The sequence below is a fragment of the Marmota monax genome, unplaced genomic scaffold (assembly GCF_021218885.2).
Source record: "Marmota monax isolate L192 unplaced genomic scaffold, Marmota_monax_Labrador192_F-V1.1 WCK01_AAM20220418_F8-fsc00064, whole genome shotgun sequence".
NCBI lineage: Eukaryota > Metazoa > Chordata > Mammalia > Rodentia > Sciuridae > Marmota > Marmota monax.
The window spans coordinates 8,611,137-8,630,249 of record NW_026694542.1 but is presented as its reverse complement, the minus strand read 5'-3'; the positions used below and the strand labels follow the sequence as shown (position 1 = coordinate 8,630,249).

At 48.2% G+C, this 19,113-nt stretch overlaps 1 protein-coding gene and 1 long non-coding RNA gene across 4 annotated transcripts in view; one reads left to right on the top strand and one right to left on the bottom strand.

Annotated features, from left to right (window-relative positions):
* Hoxb3 (homeobox B3) overlaps nt 1-19,113 on the bottom strand; it is a 54,988-nt gene that overhangs the window by 7,008 nt on the left and 28,867 nt on the right. For 2 of the 3 annotated variants that reach the window (XM_046420304.2, XM_046420303.2), the window contains exon 2: nt 17,456-17,632. The gene's annotated coding sequence lies outside the window, so the exon portion shown is untranslated. Of the gene's footprint in view, nt 1-7,882; nt 8,053-17,455; nt 17,633-19,113 lie in introns of those variants that run through there. The other variant, XM_046420308.2, reaches the window with a different exon arrangement.
* On the top strand, nt 9-18,176 carry LOC131423258 (uncharacterized). The gene is made up of 3 exons (XR_009224574.1): nt 9-1,541; nt 15,501-15,710; nt 16,221-18,176. It is a non-coding gene; the product is annotated as an uncharacterized LOC131423258 (long non-coding RNA).

Sequence of the window (19,113 nt, the reverse complement as noted above, 5' to 3'; positions counted from 1 at the left end):
GACCGAAAGGTGCCCGGGCGGCTCGCCTCGCCGAGAATCCAGCTCCAGGCTCCGGCACGGCCAAGCCGCCACAGTGTGGTTGCCCTATAAGACTGGTACGCCCTACTCTCGGTAACAATGGCCTCTGCTTTTGCACAGGGAAAAAAAACCACACAGACACACACACACTCTCTCACTCACACACAAGCTCACACACACCCCCACCTCTCCCCCTTTAGCAAGCTTAGATGCCTGATAAGGAGAGAAGGTGATGGGGGAGGGGGGAATTTTAAATACCCCCCCCAAAAAAAGAGTGAGAAGGAAAGAAGGTAGAAGTGTTTTGTTCTTGTTTTTTTAAGAATAGGTAGATTTTTAAATTGAGAAGGGGAGAGGAAGAAGAGATGAAGGAGAGCTGGTGGAGTTCAAAGCTACCCCCCAAACCCCAAGAGTGAACCATTATGCTAATTTGAGAAGTGGCCTCTGGAGGCTTAGTGAAAGACTGGCCTGGCCTGAGGGTGCTGGGTGCCCCTCCATACTCATTCACAGTTGGAACACCAGGACTTTTTTTTTTTTTTAAGTAGTTTTACTTCTCCTGGACTGAGGCTAGGTCTCCTGCCCTCTCTCCCTCTGACTCCCTCCTTAGTCTCCCACTTTTCGCTTCTCCCTTCCACAACCTCTCTATTCCTTTCCCCTCAAATTTCTAGGCCCAGTCTCTAACAGGGGAGGGGGTAAAGCCAGACCTTCTTTTTAAAAATTACCCCTCCCCACTCCTTTTTTTTTTTTTAGAACAGACAATAAGCGGTGAGTGACAATTTTAAAAACCCAGAACATCTTGCAGGGGGTGTGGGTTTGAGGAGAGAGTGACAAAAGAAGGACCCTGAAGTTTAGTTTGAACTCCAGACAGTGCCGCTGGCAGTAGAGGGGCTGTAAGAACTTCACAGAGAAGTTTCTGTTAGTATTCTCACCTCCAGAGAGGCAGAAGAGCTAAGAGGTGATAAGGACATTTGTACTTCTGAGAATATGAAAACTAGCAGGGCTTCATTTTAAATGTGCATGCAGAAGAGATGGAAGATGGTTTTTGTTATTATTCTGAGCAAACCTGTTTGTTTCTCTCCTCTCTCAGCTGTGCAAGATTTACGACTCTTGGCACAAGTGAGGAAGGCTACAAAAGCTAAAGTTTTCTTAGGGCGTGTTTGAACAGGCCAGGAAAAGGCAAGGGGGGAGGCCTGTAGGAGGAAGACAGGAGCCAAAAATGTAGGTGTCTGCAGATTTGAGGCGGGGGTGGGGATGAACCATTCTCAGCCAAGGAAAAAGACTGAAAGCACTAGGACATTTCCCCAAGCAGGAGTGTTTGCAACTCTCTTTAACTGCTGACTCGGGGGTTCGGGGATAAAATAGAGGGCAGGCAGTCTCTTCTACAAAGGCAGCCTCGGAAGCGGGTTCTCTCAACTTCGTGTAGACAGAGCCTGCCACCCTCCTGTGATTTCCTGGTTAAATACTTTTCTTTTGCCTTCTCTCATCTGGATGCACCAGGACAGGCGATGAGACTGGGAAAAACAAAGGTGAGAGATGACTTCCAGCTATTGTCTCCCCTCCAGGAGAGGTAGCTATATCTGACTCTGCCAATGCTTCCCTCATACCCTCTTACTCCACACTCACAAGTTCTGCTTTATGGATGAGAAAGGGGTGGTCCCTAGACTCTGGTCCCCACTCTTTTTCAGGCCCTCCAAGTCAGGCCAGGTGGGATGGAGCAGCTAGTTTCCTAGGGCCCTGTGGAACAGCGAGAACCTGTGGGCCTCCCTACTCTCCAGCAACAGAGTCACTTTCAGAGCCCTCACTGTTTTGTCCTGAGGATCCTATAGCCTTCCTAGAGAGCTGGCGGCTTTCTAGAGCATTGGCAACTGGGAGTTAGGGTAAAATTGAGGGTGGGAGCCATTTTCTGTGTTCATATGGAGAAAATGCCCAAGCCTGATGAAGTACTGGGGTTCAAGCCAGGATGCCTCTAAGGAGACCTATTAGGGCTATCTGAGTATGTGGCTGCAAGAAACTGCTCTTAGATCTACAAATCTTGACTGGAAATCAGCACAGTTAGACAGCAAGTAACTTTGGGCCCTGGTGGGTCAGGGACTCAGGCCAAGGAGTAAGGGAACAAGTACTCTGGGATCTTTTCTCTTGCTCCCCCCCCCCAAAAAAAAGAATGTACTTCAGATCTTTCAGCTCTTCTAACAGGTATTACCACTGGCTAAAAAAAATCACTGTGGACTTGTGCTCCTGATTGTTCTCCAGACGGCACAGTTTTGCCTCAAGGAATAACAAGAGAGCCTGGAAGGCACCCAGCCAGCTGCGGCCAAGGAGAGGAGATGGGGCTTGGTGAAGAGCAAGCAGTAGGGCCTGGAGTTGCTCTGAGGGTGGAAACTGCAACAGTAGGAACCCTTCCCTTTCCAGCCTCCTCAACCCTTTGTGGTCCCTCTGGCAATGGGACATCCTAGGATGGGAGTGAAAAGGAGGACTGGGGAACAAGAAACAAACCCGGGGAAACTTTCAGAGGACAGACACCCCTAAATGCGGTAGGAGCTGGAGCAAGGGCTTCTAAATCAATTCTGCAGAATAGCACCCATTTGGAATGCTTGGGAGGCAATGAGATCCCAGTCTGGTTTCTTTCTTGCCTTTTTTCTTTCTTTCTCTGAGGTTTCCAACCAGCAGTTCAGTTGCCTCTGATTGGGGCTCGGAAGTTGGAGGGTGGATAGAGGAGGGAACACACAGCCCTCAGGGTACCCATTTCGTTGGAAGTGTGACTGCAGGTTAGGGACAAAGGTAGTAATGAGGAGCTTGGGGAGGGAAATTGGGGTAGGGAAACTCGAGATCTGAGGAAAGACAGTGGGGTCTGGGAAAAGAGGGGGAGGGAGGAGAGATTAGGGCAAAATAGAGAAAAGGAGAATTATTTCTTTTTGGATTCAGGGAGGGAAACTTGGTATCTGTGTGTGTGTGAGAGAGAGAGAAAGTGGGGGGGGGTAGAAAGAGAGAGATTGGAAAAGAGAATTTGAGAGAAAGAATAATATAAACTAATAAAGGCACAAAATAATTAATGTAAAGATTAGGAAATGTGTCCACCATCATAGACATGCTTTCCTCTCCACAGAGCTTAGAGCGCTGGCTCTGGCACTCATGGGCCACTCAGTACCCAGTATTGGGAGACAGGCAGCTCTATGAACCCCTGTGAGCAATTGCTGGCTGCCAATCCTTATGAACCTGGATGGGATCATGCCTTTTTCCCTTATCCGCCCCCCCCCCCACAAAAAAATCCATCAAAAAGCTAACGAAAATTTTCTCAATAAGGGGTGGGGGGCTGGCTTCTTTAAAACTAGTTTCTGGTTTTATCCTTGGAGCGGCCAATGATTCTGCCCCTAGCTCAACAGCAGAAAACTCCTCAGGTCCATCCCCCAGCCTCCCAGCTCTCTGAAGCTGGACCTTGGAAGGCATTTAGCGATTTGCTTCTTGCTGACCCTATCCTGGTTCCTGTCCCACATTCTCTTCCAACTTCACTGGCCAACGTTGTGGCTATTGTGGAGTGGTATAAAGTTAACATACTCACCTAGTGATTTCTCTCTCTTAAATCTGAATAAAGATTTCAACACTGGGGATTGTAAAGGTAGGGGGATAGTGTTTGTCTCCCCAATCAACAGCTCCCTAAAATGAGAGTGGGAAGGAAAAAAGGGGCATCCGAAGAAGATTTGGCACCTCCACCCAGGCCTCTGAGAGCTGCGCAGCAGTAGCGCACATCCAAGGCGGTAATGGGGGAAGGCCTCCACGGAGAAGAAAAAGTCAAGCTGTACCCCCCACCCTACCCCAAATATGGGTATGCTGCTCTCAGGCCAAGGCTGCAAGTTGGATCCAGGAAGAAACGGGATGGTGCAAAGGTCTGCCAGGTCTACTCAGTGACCACAGAGGACGCCTGAACATGTTAATGGGGGGGAAGGCACTGCCAGAGTGACATAGGAGCAGGCTGTCTCTTTGGTGGTGAAAGATCCCATTCTGAATCAGGGATCCCGCCTCATCTAGAAGCTCTGTCCAGGCCTGGCAAACCCCACCCCTCGGGAGTGAAGAAACAAAGCTGGGCGGGATTTTGAAGAGGGCAGAGGAGGAGAGACTGTGAATCTTGGACAGCTGAGAGTGGGGTGCTGGAGAGGGAGGGAGAAGCAAGCAAGAGAGGAGTAGGAGCCCCGTACCCTGGGAGTGGCTGCACACTCTCTCCTGACAGATTGGATGTCTCTCTCCCAGTGACCTCTGTTTAGCAGACAATAACTCACTGGATTAATGACCAATCAGTGGAAGACCTCCAAATATAAAACTCCAAAGTCAGGATGGGACAGAACCAGAGTCTGGGCCTGCCGGCCCTTTTGTTATTTTCTCAAAAAAGGGTTTAGGGTGAAGCTTTGGGAAAGTGGATAATGTGGCCAAAGATAAATTTCTAAACATGACATTGTTGCTCATCTCCTTCTCTTCCCACTTCCTCTCCCAGAATTTATGTCCCAAATCACACTTCCCAAGACAGCCTGAAATCCTCCTGTCCCATGCTGGCTTCCTTATATCCCTGATCCCATAAGAAATTTCCCTTCTTACAACCACGCAACTGAGAAAACAGTACTCTTTCAAATCTTGCCCCCCCCCCCGCCAAAGTTGGAGAATGAAATGGAAAATAAGAATAAGAATAAGGCTGAGGTTGTAGCTCAGTGGTAGAGTAACTGCCTAGTATGTGCAAAGCCCTGGGTTAAATTCTCAGCACAAATAATAATAATAATAATAATAATAATAATAAAAATAGAGTAGGGGTCTTTCACTTGCAGGCTTTCTGTCCTGGTTGCCCTGAAAGGACACCTAGAATAGTGCTATAGCATCCTACATATACACCCCCTCCTACAAAGAGAAAGTCCAGAGGTCCAGAAGTCAAGGGAAAAGCTGTGGAGAGTGCACCTGCTGTCACAGAATCTAAACTCCGAAACCACAGTTCAGGCCCTAGGCTCTGGTAAGATAGGAGATACTCTAGCCTTCACCTAGTACCTAGCAGGGAGAGGGCCCTATTTGGTGAGGCTGAGCCCCTTCTTCATTAGACCCTTTCCAAATGTCAATCTCAGCACAACCCAGCTAGCTAGACTCTTTCTCCACTCCTTTCTATCACCGTTGCTCTTAGCCTTGACTCCTGTTGAAAATGAAGATACCTTCAGGAGGAGGGGCAGTCTAGATTTCAGTGGACTAGAGTCAGTCTGAGTAACCACTCACTGCTCTGGGATATAAGACTCTGAATGATGGAAAAAACATGCAGTAACTTCTATACCCAGATGCTTCCAGAACTCCAAGACATACAAGGAGTTTGCTCCTGAGCACTGTCACACAAAGGATGGATACATAGAGGTATTCAAGATCAGAACTGGAAAGAACTCAGGGAGTATCCAGTCCAACTCTGCCATTGCTACAGATAGGGAAACTGAGGCCCAGAGTGGGGAAGAAATTTGTCTAAAGTCACACTTGGGATAGCTCCGAGTTGTAGGCATTCCAACTTAGCTGTGTGATAGAAGACAGAATACTCCTAGAGCTTCATTGACCCCTTCTGTAAAGCCAAGGTATGCATATGGAATGAAGGGGTTGGGTTAAATGATCTCTAAGGTCCCCTTTGAACAGAATGTTAGTGATTCTCTATGTGATGATGTAAAAATGAATGACAATGAGCAGTAACAAACTGAATTCAGATAATAACCAGCACCATCATGATCAAATTCAGGATATTTCTCTTGGGATTTAAATGCTTACATCCCTACTACTGAGTACAAATGCCACTCTTGGTCCTCTCACCCCTACAGCGGTTCGGTTCATGCAGTGGGTTTTTACTGCTCTTCTGAGTAGGGGATGGGTTGTTTTCTATTCTCATTACCAAATCAAAAGTGTTATTTCTGGACACAGCAACGTGAGCAGTAAATAATTAATTTGTATATTAGAGAAGGAAGCCTTCAACCTGGCAATTTTTAACCAGGCATCAATACATCCATTGTACCAGCCTGGCCTTCTCACCCGACCCCCACATCTGTCCACACACCTACCAGCCTCTCCAACCCCACCCCCACAAGTTGGAGACCAGCATTTCTAGGATGGTCACAGGGTCCACAGAGCCAGAGTCTGCTCCCATTCCCAACAAAGTTCCTTCCGTTCTCTGCTGTGCTTTATCAGAAATTTGTCTGTGGGCAGCTGCCCCTTGCAGCTTGCTTTCTCTACCCCACCCCCAAAGATGTGCTGGGCTACTGGTCCCAGTTCTTAGCTCTTGGGAAACTGTAATCCACCGTCCCCAGCTCAAGATGCCCCAACAATGCAGCGAGTTTGCATTTCAAGAAACCCCCATTAATATCAATTTACTTCACTGAAACCTCGGGTTCTTCATCAAGTTGATGATTTATGATAAAATCAATTAAATTACAGCCACTTAGGGCCCAGCCGCTTCCTCTCAGATTTCATTGGTGCGGGGCCCAAGTGTCTGGTGGAAAAATGCAAGTTTAGCTGGAGGCGAGGAAAGATAATTCTGCGGCTGAGAAAATTTAATGCAAAACAATTTCCAGGCAAAGCCGGGCGTCTGGACAGAAATGCAGGAGCCTTTAGCTGGCCTGCAGAAATAACTATAATAACTATCTGGGGGTCAAAATGCTTTTCTCCCCACCCACACCATTCAGCATCGCTTCCTTATTTTGTTCCTCATTTCTGCCCTCCTCCCAAGCATAGACTTTGGGGGAATTGGGGTAGTAACGGTGGGACCGGGAACTGCCAGGGCCCAGCCTCAAATCAACACTCTCCCAATCTCCCTTAACACACTAGGCCTTTTTCTCCTCTTCCTCCCCCCTCCCACCCAATCTTGTTCACTAAGGCCTCAGTCTCCCACTGCAAAGTCACAGATCCAAAGGGAAGATCATTCTGTGTGGGCAGATAGCACCTACTAAAGGCAGAGGAGAGGAGCAGGGGTCAGGGGCCAGGACAAGTGGGCTCTGCTACACGTGGCTTTGGGAGGATAGAAAACTCAGGCAGGAATGCGCAGTACCTCATGGACAAGGAAAGAGGCAGCAAATTATGCCTACAGCTACCCCCTCCCAGAGTACCAGGACCTGAGAACAGCCAGGCTCCCTCCTGGTTCCTGAAGTGTGTTGAGTCACAAATGTAGTCTCTAAATGCACCCAACAAACCCTAACATTAAAGCACACATACACATCCCAACGTGTAGATACACTCCTACAATACACAAACACACAAAACCACATCCTCAATCTACAAAGGGACCATTCCCCCTATCTTGCCGCATCTGGAAAAATAAATTCCAGTGTATCATCCTGGCATCGCCTCCCACTCCAAGAAGGAATTCTCCCGCTTCTGCTCCTTTTGGTTTTGAGTTTCTAGAGCAGGCAGATAGTAAACACAGCTTCTCTGAAGTCATAAATCACCCCCTCTCCTACCTTCCCAGCTTAACACCTTGCATCAGCGCAACGCCTTGTAATTTCAGCTTCAAATAACCCCTGGGTGCTAAAGGGCTGGGCCATGGTAGCAGCTGGACCATGGGAATAGAGCCCAGCCTTCCCTCTCAACAACCACAGCTCCCAATGCCTCTAGAATCTCCCATGCCTTTCCTGAACAGGAGAGCTCCTCCATCCCAACCTGATCCAGTCCACACAGCCACAAGTACAGGGTCACATTCCTCCACACTAGCTCCACTCTGCCCCCCTCTACCTCTTCTCAGCCTCCATCTCCTTGTAAGTTGCTCTCATCTTTGTCTTCCATTCGGATCTCGGCCTGATTTCAGAGAGTCCTGGAAGTGAACACCTCTCTCTCCATCCCAGCCTGGCCACACGCTCCTGCCTGGGCACCTCACACTTACCTGTGTGATCTCCGGCTAGGGCGCCTGCATCGGCAGACAGCCGGGCGCTGGGGGCGCGCGGGAGCCGACGGTCAGGCCCCAGTCCCCCGGCCCTGGCTGGGGCTCCGCCGCCTTAGCCGACCGCATCCTGGTCACTCCAGCCCTGGCAACCCCGAGAGCGTCCGGCCCAGCTGGGGGAGAGGCCCGGATGCGAGTGCCCCTACCCCACCTCCGCCCCGCCCCCGCCCCGGCTTTGTTTGGCCTCTGTGGCCGCAGGGCCCGCAGGATCCTGCGCTCGGGCTGCGGCCACTAGGCGCCCTTTTCTTCAGAAGCCTGAGATCATACTCCACCAGGGCCCGCGTCAGGCTGCGGGAGCCTGGACCAGTCTGGCACCGAGCTGGGCTCCAGCTATGAGAGCCCGCCAAGTTGCCAGGCGAGAGGATCGGCAACTGACAGGGGCATGGCGAGCGCAGGGGCGCGGGGGGCGCCATGGCGGAAGGCGGGCGCACCGGCGGCTCTTCAATGTCACCAGCAAAATGGGTTCCATATGTCCGACCCAGCAGAGAAGTGAGGGAAAGACAGACAGTTGGGGCAGGGCAGGAGGGGGTGGGGGCCTCGACGGAGGGTGCAGAGAAATGGTGAGGAGGTAATGGGAAGGATCGGAGAGCAAGAAAGGATTGTATATTCCATTTCCCTCGAGTTTTCTAAAGCTGCTTAAGCCGGTAGGAACTTTGTCTTTTTCCTTCTCTTTCCTGAAACACCGGGGAGGAAGGAGATTAGTAAAGGAAGCATCCGTTTGTTAATCTGGGGATTTGAGCGGGGAAATGTGAATTGTAGGTGAAAGTTCTTAGGCGGCAGTAAGAGCAACTCCTTTTCCCAGGTCCCCAAAGAGAGAAAGAAGAGACCAAGCCTACAAGGAAGGGTTCCACAGTTCTCCAGGTGTGAGAGACTGACCCCAATCCTCGCCCCAGGATGGCATTTGTGTTGGGAGGTCCCAGTGATAAAGTTACCGGTGGTGGAGGAGGAGACTGAAGTGTCCAAAACATCTTGGTCATTCCCTAGCACTTCAGTTCCTACCCCAGCTGATTTAGCACCCACTAAGGCCTATTCTAAAGACAGTTGCTTCTGAGATAGCCTCAACTTTCCTCAGCTTCCTGTAAAGAAAGCTATATGTACTAAGAGGAAAAAAAAATTGCACTTGGATTCTGGAGGAGCTTCCCTGTACCTTTGCGCCCAGAAGGGACTGGGCTCTTTCTCTGAGTTTACACCTCCATTTCTGTTCTCTCCCCTTTTTCTAACCCTCTCTGTTGTCTCTGTCCCTCACAGCCCCTTTGTCTTTTCACACCGCCTCTCTCTGCATCTTAAATGAATTTGAATTGAGCCTCAGGAAAGACTCACAAATGTCTCCAGAAATCACTTCTGGGTTCACTCATCAGATGAAGCTACCTTTTTCCTTCTCCTTGCCTTGAGTCCCTTTCCTCTGTGGGATCTTATTCTAGAGAGAAGGGGCAAATCATCGAACAGCTGCCTTTCTGTTCCTCTTCTTTCACTTAACTCTGTGTGCATGTGGATGTGTGTGTGTGTTTGTGTGTGTGTGTTTGTGTGTGTGTGTACCGAGCGCGTGCTTATGCCCATCAGAGTTGTGGGTCCCTCTCCAGCATGGCCTCCCTTCCCCTCTGAATGCCCTTTGTCTTCACTCCCCTATCACCCTCTCCTTGAGCTCAGCCTTGACTTCCCACCCCAGAAAGGGAGCCTGCTGCTTGTTCTCTCTCTGGGTCCCTCTCCTCGCCCCCCCCCCGCCCCCATCCAACACCTCTGGTCATTAAAGCCTTAGCAGACTGACTTCTTAAATGAATAAGGATAGTCACAACAATTGTACAGATAAAGAGGACCCCAGCAGAGACTGAGGAGAAGATGGGGTCAGCAGCTTTCCTACAGCCCCATCTACCAAAGGCATTCTATACCATTCCCTGAACAACAAAAAAGCAGAGGGGTGGGGGTGCAGAACTGCCAAGAGTCAGAGTTCTTCATGGCTAAATAAACCCAGTGCATGAACATACACACACAGCAACAAAGTCTTTCAAACTTGCTGATTTGGGAGGTAGGCCTAGGTGCCTGGATGGAGGGTATCAGGCCTCACATAGCGGGATTTAGCAGAGATCAGTGACTGAAAGATAATGGTGGCAAGGGATGGTCTCCCTGCTTTGTCTCCTGGGGAAGTCTGTGTTCCAGTTGGGGGAAAGGAGGGGGAAGGGTATCAATGCCACCTCCCTTCCCCAGGGCCAGAAGAGACAAAGACCTGAAGGGAGCTGAGAGAATAAAGAGGATAAACTGTGTGGAGAGGAGGGTGAGAGACCTCCACATCACTGGTAAAGGTAGCAGAGGAGGGGAGGTAGGAAAGGGGTTGGGGAGGGGGAGTTAGAATCATGCACGTAAGGGCCTCCAGCACTGGCTCCCAACAATCTCCTAGCTATACCCTGGCCCAAAGAGTTGTTCCTCCAGCTCCCCTTTTGTTCCCCATCTTCTAAAGCAGACTGAATTCAGAAACCAATACAAGGAATTCTATTCCCTCCCTTCTTCATGTCCCTCCTTCTTTCCAAGGAAGAGGTGATATTTCCCCTTTTCTCAGAGACTCCAAGGTTTTGACCTAAATTCTGAAACACTATTTGGGGGTAACATACCCTCTTCACTTTTGTACATATGCACACACCACACTTCCCAGGTGAGGGAGTAGAAATGCCTCCCACACTGAGTGTATGGGAGATTCTCCAATATTCAATGGTGAGTGGAGAATGAGACCAAAAGGCTTGGAGCCCCTACTCCCAGGTCTCTTAGATGCCTTACCCAGCACCTCCCATCTTACAACCTCTAGCACTGTCAAGGCTGCCCCTGAATCAAAACTCTCCCCAATTATTTTAATCCAGGATAGGCAGTGCCCCTATCCATCTAGCCTGGGCTCTTTGCCTTCTCATTCTTCTTCTCAAATCCTTTTCAACCCAGACTCCTAAATTAAGAGGCTTCACCCACCATCCACCTGAAAATCTCCTGTTAACCACTTTGGGGCTCAGCACCACCTTTGAGCAGAGTTAGAAGTGAGTTCCTGCATACTGTAAGGACTGGGGCCTAAGCTGCCACTCTAGGAGGCTGATGCCCTGAATAATTAACACCTAGGTATAATGACACTCTTAATTTTTCCTGCTCAAAGGTTTACACTAGTAGGCAGAGTTAAATATCACAGATAATAGTAGCTATAAAGTCAGCTGGCCTAGCTCCAGGCAGGGATGAACAGCCAGTAACTTGGATGGGTCTTGGCAAAGGCCCTGGTCCTCTACCCCCCATCCATCACAACTTTAGGGCACAGACACGATGTCCCCAGAAGTCACTTCTAACTTTGCTATTGACCAGCAGCCTCTTCCCTAATAGAGCAGGACTGTGACCTCCATGAAATCCTAGGGGAAAGTTACTAGTTTTCCCTTTCTCAATCTGTACCTCATTTGCTCTTTGGAAATGGGTTTAGATAGAGAAACAAACCCCATGTCCTCAAACATGCTCCAACTTTTCAGGACTACCTGATTCCTAGAACATTTCTTTCCTAAAAAAACTTAAGAGAACTTCAGCCCCAAACACACACACACACACACACACACACACACACAGTCTAACTGCTGAGGAAACTTTCTTTGTTTCAGGAGGTTGAAGGAAGGTTCCTGGGGTGTGAATTCATTTCCTTGTTTTGTTAGCCAGGAGGGTGGGGAGCCAAGCTTTCAGCTTCACTCCCTGCCCTTCATCCTTTGCCTGCCTTCATTGTCTCCTCCAATTTGAGTAGCTTATTCTCCAGCCTCAGCACCTCCAATACATATCAGACCCATAAATGCAGCTTTAATACTGTAGCTGAATCATTTCCATCCCCTTACAGTTGCAGAGGATTTCCATTGGGTCCCCATCGATTTCAAAAATCTTTGCCTTCAACTCCAGTAATTTCTTTCTCAGCCTCCACGACTTTGCCCCCAGGCTACTTCTGTTTAAGAGTTGGGCTTGTTCACCCAGGGTCGGAGTTGGAGAAGCCAAACTCCTGAAGGGGAACTGCCTAAAAAAATAGAGCTCTGTTTGCTCCAGGAATGTTGCCACTATCAGGCTTACAAATGTAATTTTTATATTAGGTGGTGGTCTTTGACTGGGTTTATATGCCAATGAGGCATTTCTGGTTTACCAAATTTATACAAATCTTGCCTTAATTGATAATCACAGATGCTGTAATTTAAGACCTCCAGCTATAGAGCTTTCATATTAACTGCTGATCTATTACTGTAAATTGTCTGAAATAACCAACTCCTGGGAGCAGAGCAGAGAGGGAGGAAGTACCTCCGAGAGCGACTCTCTCCCGGCCCCAGAATCAGCCCAGCTTCCACATCATTTTCCATGAGAAATGATTTATCGAAGACATGGCCATAAACAACACAACTTGCTCACAAATACACACAGACGCACGCAAACACACACACGCGCGCGCGCACACACACACACACACACACACACACACAAACGGCTGGCATGCCGGCTGAGAAGCTGACACCCATATTGCTATAAATCAAGAAAAAGGTTGGAGGAAAGGGAGAGAGAGAGAGAAAGAGAGAGAGAGATTCCTAAAATCTCTATGCAATGCCTCAATGGGTATAAACACACAGAGCACCGTGTGAAGAGAAATGGCAGGAAATGAAGATGGCTATTTGTCACATTTTACGACAATAACATTAATAACAAACAATAAATTTACATGGACATATAAGACGCGGTAGGTAGTGAGAAATCCCTTCTACTTACAATACCCCAGCCCGCGGTGTGGCTCCGGCTGCGGGGCTGTTTTATTGCTGCCTCCCTTTCTCTCTCTCTCTCTTTCTCACTCTCTCTCTCTCTCTCTCTCTCTCTCCCTCTCTCTCACCCTCTCTTTTTTTTTCTCGGGGTACAGGCTTGTTTTTCAAAGGACAGTTGAATTGCACGTCAGAAACAGGGAGACCGATCCTGCGATTTTCCTGACGAATACATATCTATTCTGCAACCTCGGCATTAATTATTTAATGAATCACGTGACCAGGAGGGGGAAGGGGGTCTTTCGATTTCAGGCTCAAAGGACCACTATGACCTTCCCCTTCAGGAGGAGAAATTTTCCTGCAAAATCGGTTCCCCCCAACCCACCAATGGAATAGTAGTGAGGTTTCTCTCCCACACGCACATCTATACCTACTCTATCTACAGCTCTCTACATCCCCCCTACACTTACCCACAGCCCACCTCTCCTCTCTCCCTTCTTCTCCTGCTACTGCTTAGTTCGTTGAGGTACAGAAATAGTCTGCAGGGGCGCCAGGGGTGGGGGTGGGGTGGGCACAAAGCCCTTCTCCAAGCCCCTATTTTTTTCAGCTTCCAATTCTTCTTTCTGTATCCTTTAGGATTAAGATTCCCCTCTAACTTCACTCTGCCCTTTCCAGAGCTATTTATAAGTGAAATGTGCTCCCCCTCTTCCTAAATAATCAACAAGATTTCTAAAGGGACCAGCTTAAAAAGAAACACTTTGTAAGTCCTTGTTACATACGTATCAAGAGTGGGACTCCTGGCTTTAATTCTCTTTTTGATCTTTTGTGGTACCTTTGAAAGGGCAGGAAAGAGACTAGGTAAAGAGATGACTCTGGAGCTTCCAGAGTTGAGAATAACCGCAAGGGGGATGGTTTTCCCTTGTGTTGTTGCTACCACGGTGCACCAAATTCTACTCACTATTTGAAAATAGGCTTTAGAGACAAAGACCCAGGACTAAGGTTTCTACACAAAAGAAGTGGACAAGAAGCCTCTCCATATATAATGTTGAACCCTGGCTCAGTACCCCCCAACACAACAGTGAAGACAGCTGGAGATCTGAACAAGACAGGAAAGAGGGGGAAGGAAGGCTTTGAAGTTTCCTGGCAGCCCCAGGTCCCTATTTCCCAGGTGTTAGTACCCTGTGTTTCCAATCAGCAGACAATGGAGACTGAAAAATGAAGGGGGGCCTGGTGGGGGTTTAGGTGAATGTTAAAGGGTTGAACATGGGGTTGGGAGAAATCCATCTCCTAGGCCTAGGGAAAGAGGTATATAGACTCTTTTGTCTCAAATATAAACAAAATCAAAATTCTCCCAAAACTTCACAAGCTACAACCAGAATCCGAGCACAGGGTGGGTGTGAGTGTGAAGGGAAGCAGAAAAGGCATTCCTAAGGAGCCCTGCACTGCACATTCCCAGCCTTATCTAGCTTCAGCAGCTCTGGGGTTGCAGGACGGCAACCAGGGCCAGCAGGGCAGGCAGGGAATGGGAAGAACAAGCTCTAGGGTAGGGGAGCATGGGGCTGAGGGGCCTACACTGGTTTGTTTGGATGGGTCTGAACCAAAGGCAACTCCTTGTAGGAGAAAGTACAGGACCTTGTTGGTGTAATAAACCCCAAAGAAACTGTGCTGGCATCAGAGGTTCCAGCTGTAGCGGCAGGGGGAGGGGGCTCTGGAAAGACACTGGAATCCTGAGCAACCCCATGGGGTGGGGCGCCAGCAGGGCCCAGACTCTGTAGGGGGGTGGTCAGCTTTGATTGTCCAGATACAAAACAGACTGGTATTGAATTCGGCCCGTGGTTGGCCCTGCTCCTGATTCCTGCAAGGGCAACTCCCTGAAAGGCCTGGACTACAAACCCAATAAAAGTGGTTCCCCAAAGACGAACACTAAAGTCTAAAATAAAATAAAAATATGGTGGGAGAGGGGGAAGAGAGAGAATACAAATATGCCCGAGCATGGGAAGATAGCATTTTTAGACACTGAGAAATTATTTTTAAAGACAAGAAAAAGAACAGCAAAATAACACAGACACGAAGGCAGGCGGGGCAGGTTCTATTAAAATGCCCAAACTCTGTTCAGATCCTGGGAATGTCCACGTTCAAATAAACAAGAGCCCGAGCGCGAGCTGAGCGCTTTCTTGCTGCCGATAAAGCGAACGTTTAGACTGTGAGAAAGGCGAGATTGATTTACGAATCTGAACGCGCCGGTTTTATGGCTGATCACAAATCCGTCAGCGCTCAACTCACGCTGGGAAACTTCCCAACTCCGTTTTTTAACCAGACCCCCTCCCCAGCAGCTGCTTCTCAGGGAGACCCACCACTGGCGCTGTGGCCACCTCGGAGGGCTCTGGCAAGACAGGGCTGACCCTCTGCACAGGCTGGCAAGTAGGTAGGAGAAGGAGTGGGGGCGTCCCAGGGAACTGGGAAAAGAGGTCAAAAGATTAGGAGACCTCACTCTGGGTGGCCTCTAAAATTGTAGAAAGTGAACCCAGGCTGCTCTCAGCTCTGAAAAGGCCGAATGAGGGAAAGGGGAAATTTTGCAGTTTGGACCTGGGGGCTGAAACCCTTTAGCAACGGTTTTCCCCTGCCTTTTCATTTTGGTGAACCCCTAACCCTCACAGAGTAGAGAGCAGTTTGTAAAGTCCTAGTCCAAGGTTTCTTTGTCACTTAGGCCTATAGCGAGCCCACAATTGGTTATCTCCTCTTATGGGTAATAAGTATAAATCTCTGAGCCCCCAAATATTTTCAGTCCAGGAGTGACCCATCTTGCCTTTCTTCTCACCCTTTCCTTCCAGAGGCTTCCAGTCTCTCCATTTTTGCTGCCCAGGCACAACGAAGAGAATATCAACCACTCTAGTTATTTCTTGCCTGAGACAACAGTCCCCCAAGTTACAAGAAATAATTTACAAAATGGAAACCAACATCCCAAGCACATCCCGGCAAGGTTCTCTCTCTCCTTTCTTAACCCAAAGAGCATTTCTTCTTCCCAGCCAGAATCAAGCTCAGTAAGTACCCCCTTCTACTCTCTCTCTTTTTCTTCCTCCCTCCCTCCCTCCCTAAGAGAATGACTTTAAAAGTAAAGCAAAGATACAGCAAATAGAATACAGATTTGGAAAGGCTCTATGTTCCAGGTTCACCTATTAGCAAAACTTCCACCACCTCTTAAAATTAAGTTTCTGCAGACTCTGGTTAATATAGCAAGCTGGCCTTGGAAAGTGGTCAAAGTGGGTGGGAAAGGGACCCTGCATAGCTGCAGTGGCATTGAGAATTAGGGGTAAAGGGTAAAAATGAGTAAAGATATAACTTCCTAAGCAAAAGAACCTCAACTTCAGAAAATGGGTTGAGAGGTTGTGGATTTGGATGTCAACCAGAGGGGGGGGGTAAAAACAATGTGTGTGGTGGGAGCCTTCTCTTTCTCCTTATTACCCAAGGGCTTATTCCTCTGCCCTTTGGAGCACCAGGGTTTGAGTCTGTCCAAACTCTCATACTGTATCCCTTTGTGTTTCTTCCCTCAGCTCCCTCCAAATGAAGTTGGAAAGGAGGAATGAACTGGACATGAGAAGGAGGTTGGATCCTAGTTTAGGGAAGGGGCTGTGTATAGACCGGTACCCTAATCCTCACCACTGCACTCTTGGAATGACATTTTTATTCCTTCTCTCTTTAATGGACAGCAATAGAAAAATAATCCAGAAATTCCAAGGTAGCAAAGAAGGTTTTGGGGCTAGAGGGGAATGGAGAGGATGGGTTATATGACAGCTCAAGTACCACTCTCTGTGGAGGTGTGACTTTCCCTCCTGGGCAGGAGGCAAGAGCCAACACAATATCCAGTCTCAGAGAGGTCAAGGGGCTTCCGAGGTCATTTTGTGGTTCTAATACTGAGCTAATCGCCTAGAAAACGTGGCCTCTCCATGAACTCTCTCTCCTGCCAGCCTCCCGCCTCCAAACCCTAAGTGAGGCCTCAGGGAAAAAGGGCCAGAACATTCAGGTCTGATGCAAAGCCCACTGATTCTCTCAGCCTGAGAAGCAGAGTCCCAGAGGAGAGAACAGAGCCCCCAAACCGAAAGAGCAAAAGGAAATCAAATTGAACACTGAGCTTCCAGGAAGAAGACCAGAGGAACAGAGCAGAAGAGGAATATTTCTGTCAGTGCATCTCACCTGTGAACTGAGCAATTTTTGACTCCAGAGAAAAGCACAGATTTGTCTAAAATCCCAAACTAGACACAAGAAGAAAACCAAGCACATCCACCTACACTAGCCCCAGGGCTGGGACATTCCATCCAAGAACTGGATTCCATTTTTCCAGGAGGCAGCAGTGACATCTTCGCTGGTAAACAGGCATGTAGAACAACAAGCCTCCAGTATAGACAGAATCCCAGGAATAGACTGCCACATGTGCACTTCGCTAGACACACAGGCACACATGCAGTCCTCCCCATGTCTGCCTGCATTTTTCGGAAACCAGAAAAGCACTTCTGAGCCGCCTCAAACAATCTCCTTCCCTGTAGTTTTTCAGGGGCCCTGACGTGTCTGCCAGCAAACACTCTCCAGGTGTCCAGCACACACCACACATCCACCCCTGCAAGCATCAGTCATCATAAAAGGCAGCAAACCTGCCCAAAGTGACCACCATAAAAATCCCCAGAAGATAGTTGAAAAAGAAAAAGGAGGCGAGAGAATATTTCTTCTTTTGCTTGTGAAACGAGCTCATAAAACGATCAAAATATGCCAGACCAGGCCGGGGCTTTGTTACCTTTGCGACTCTCGCCTCCTCTCGCCTGAGCTTCGCTGGTCCCATTCATGCCGAACGGCTTCTTCCAAACAGAGAAAAAAGTTTTCAACTTTATGGTTCCAAAATTTTTCCCCCTCGCAGATCCGGGAGAGATGGCTAAACACTTTTTTCCCCCAACAGCCGGTCTGCGGAGATTTGCTGTTGAATAATAACAAAGGAGAGAGGATACGTATTTAAAGAAAAGAAGTGATTAATGGTTTTCTGTATAATTCTCACATTTTTCTTAGCTCTTGTCTACACAGAATGGCTGTGAACTTTAAGCTCCATAGAAATCTTTTTTTTTTTTTTAATTCTATTCATACCTTCCAAGGAGAAGCTTTGATTTGGTTCTTTAGAGACATTCCTGGGGGGAGCGTAGGCTTTTTTAACAACTATTTCCCCCCTCAACTATGGGCCTCCCCATCCTCTTGTGGCTACAACATCACACCGCGGTGGACCGAAACAAAGCTGGCTCCCTCATACTCCTCCAGGTCCCGGGCGATTTTTTATAAATCTCCCGGCTGCATTTAAACCAGCAATTCACCGCCCTTTCCCTTTCCCAAACTGGGTACACCGGCCCTGTCCTTCCCGGCCCTACCCATTCTCCAACTACCCGAGCTGCAAGGAATGCAAAATAAATAACAATAAAACATATGGGTGGGGTTGGCGTTTTTTATTATTATTATTATTTTCTGAAAGGAGATGGGACCAAAAAAAAAATGACTTTTAACTGCATATACTCTTGGTGCATAGCCCTGAGCCTTTGGGAGGCAGAGTGGCTGTACCCTGGACCATCTTCGAACCAGAGACTATAAGATTGGAGACCGAGACCCAGACCTTAGAACTTATCGACGGTACTGCACAAAAGTGGCTCAAGACTGACAGAGCTTTCTGAGGATCACCTGCACCCCTTCCCCTTCCCCCACTCCATTCTAGGGGTGACTGGGACCTAAGAGACGGAAAGCTATTTGGTCCCCAGTCATACTTTCGATACTTTCTATGAGAAAGAAAATGAAAATTAATACAGGAGCAGGGCTTCACAAAAGAGGCCATTTGTCTTCTTGATTATCTATTTGCTTGTCAGAGTTTGAGCTATGGCACCAGCTAGCTCCTTTGTAATATAAAAATACTCTGAAAACCTGCAAACACCCAGAAACATCTGTGCAAAAAATTAGACTCATTAAAGCCTTAAACACCTCAGAGGAAAGTGATACCTTCTTATGTGGGGGAAAGAGGCCGGCCTCTTGGAATCCTCTCTCTCGGAACTTTAATAACCAAAGAGCTGTCTGTCTAGAAGGAGACAGCTTAACCGCATTTTATTTGCTTATGACAAATAAATCATGATATGAAAGGCTTTGCCATACTTAAGCCTCTTGTGTCCTACAATGAAACATTTTCCCCCATTAGGGACTGGAATCAGCCCTCTCAGTCCTTCCGATCCATTTTTGGACTGGAAGAAAAAACATTAAAAGCCCCAAACAAAACACACCCACCTCAAAAGGGTAACAAACCAACTACTGCAATTTGGGATCCTCTGAGACAAAAATTCCCATTGGACTCCTTGGAAAAAAGATTTCAACCACATACAACAGGAGGCCAAACCCACGAGGGTGCTTAACATATACACTGAGTGGCATTTG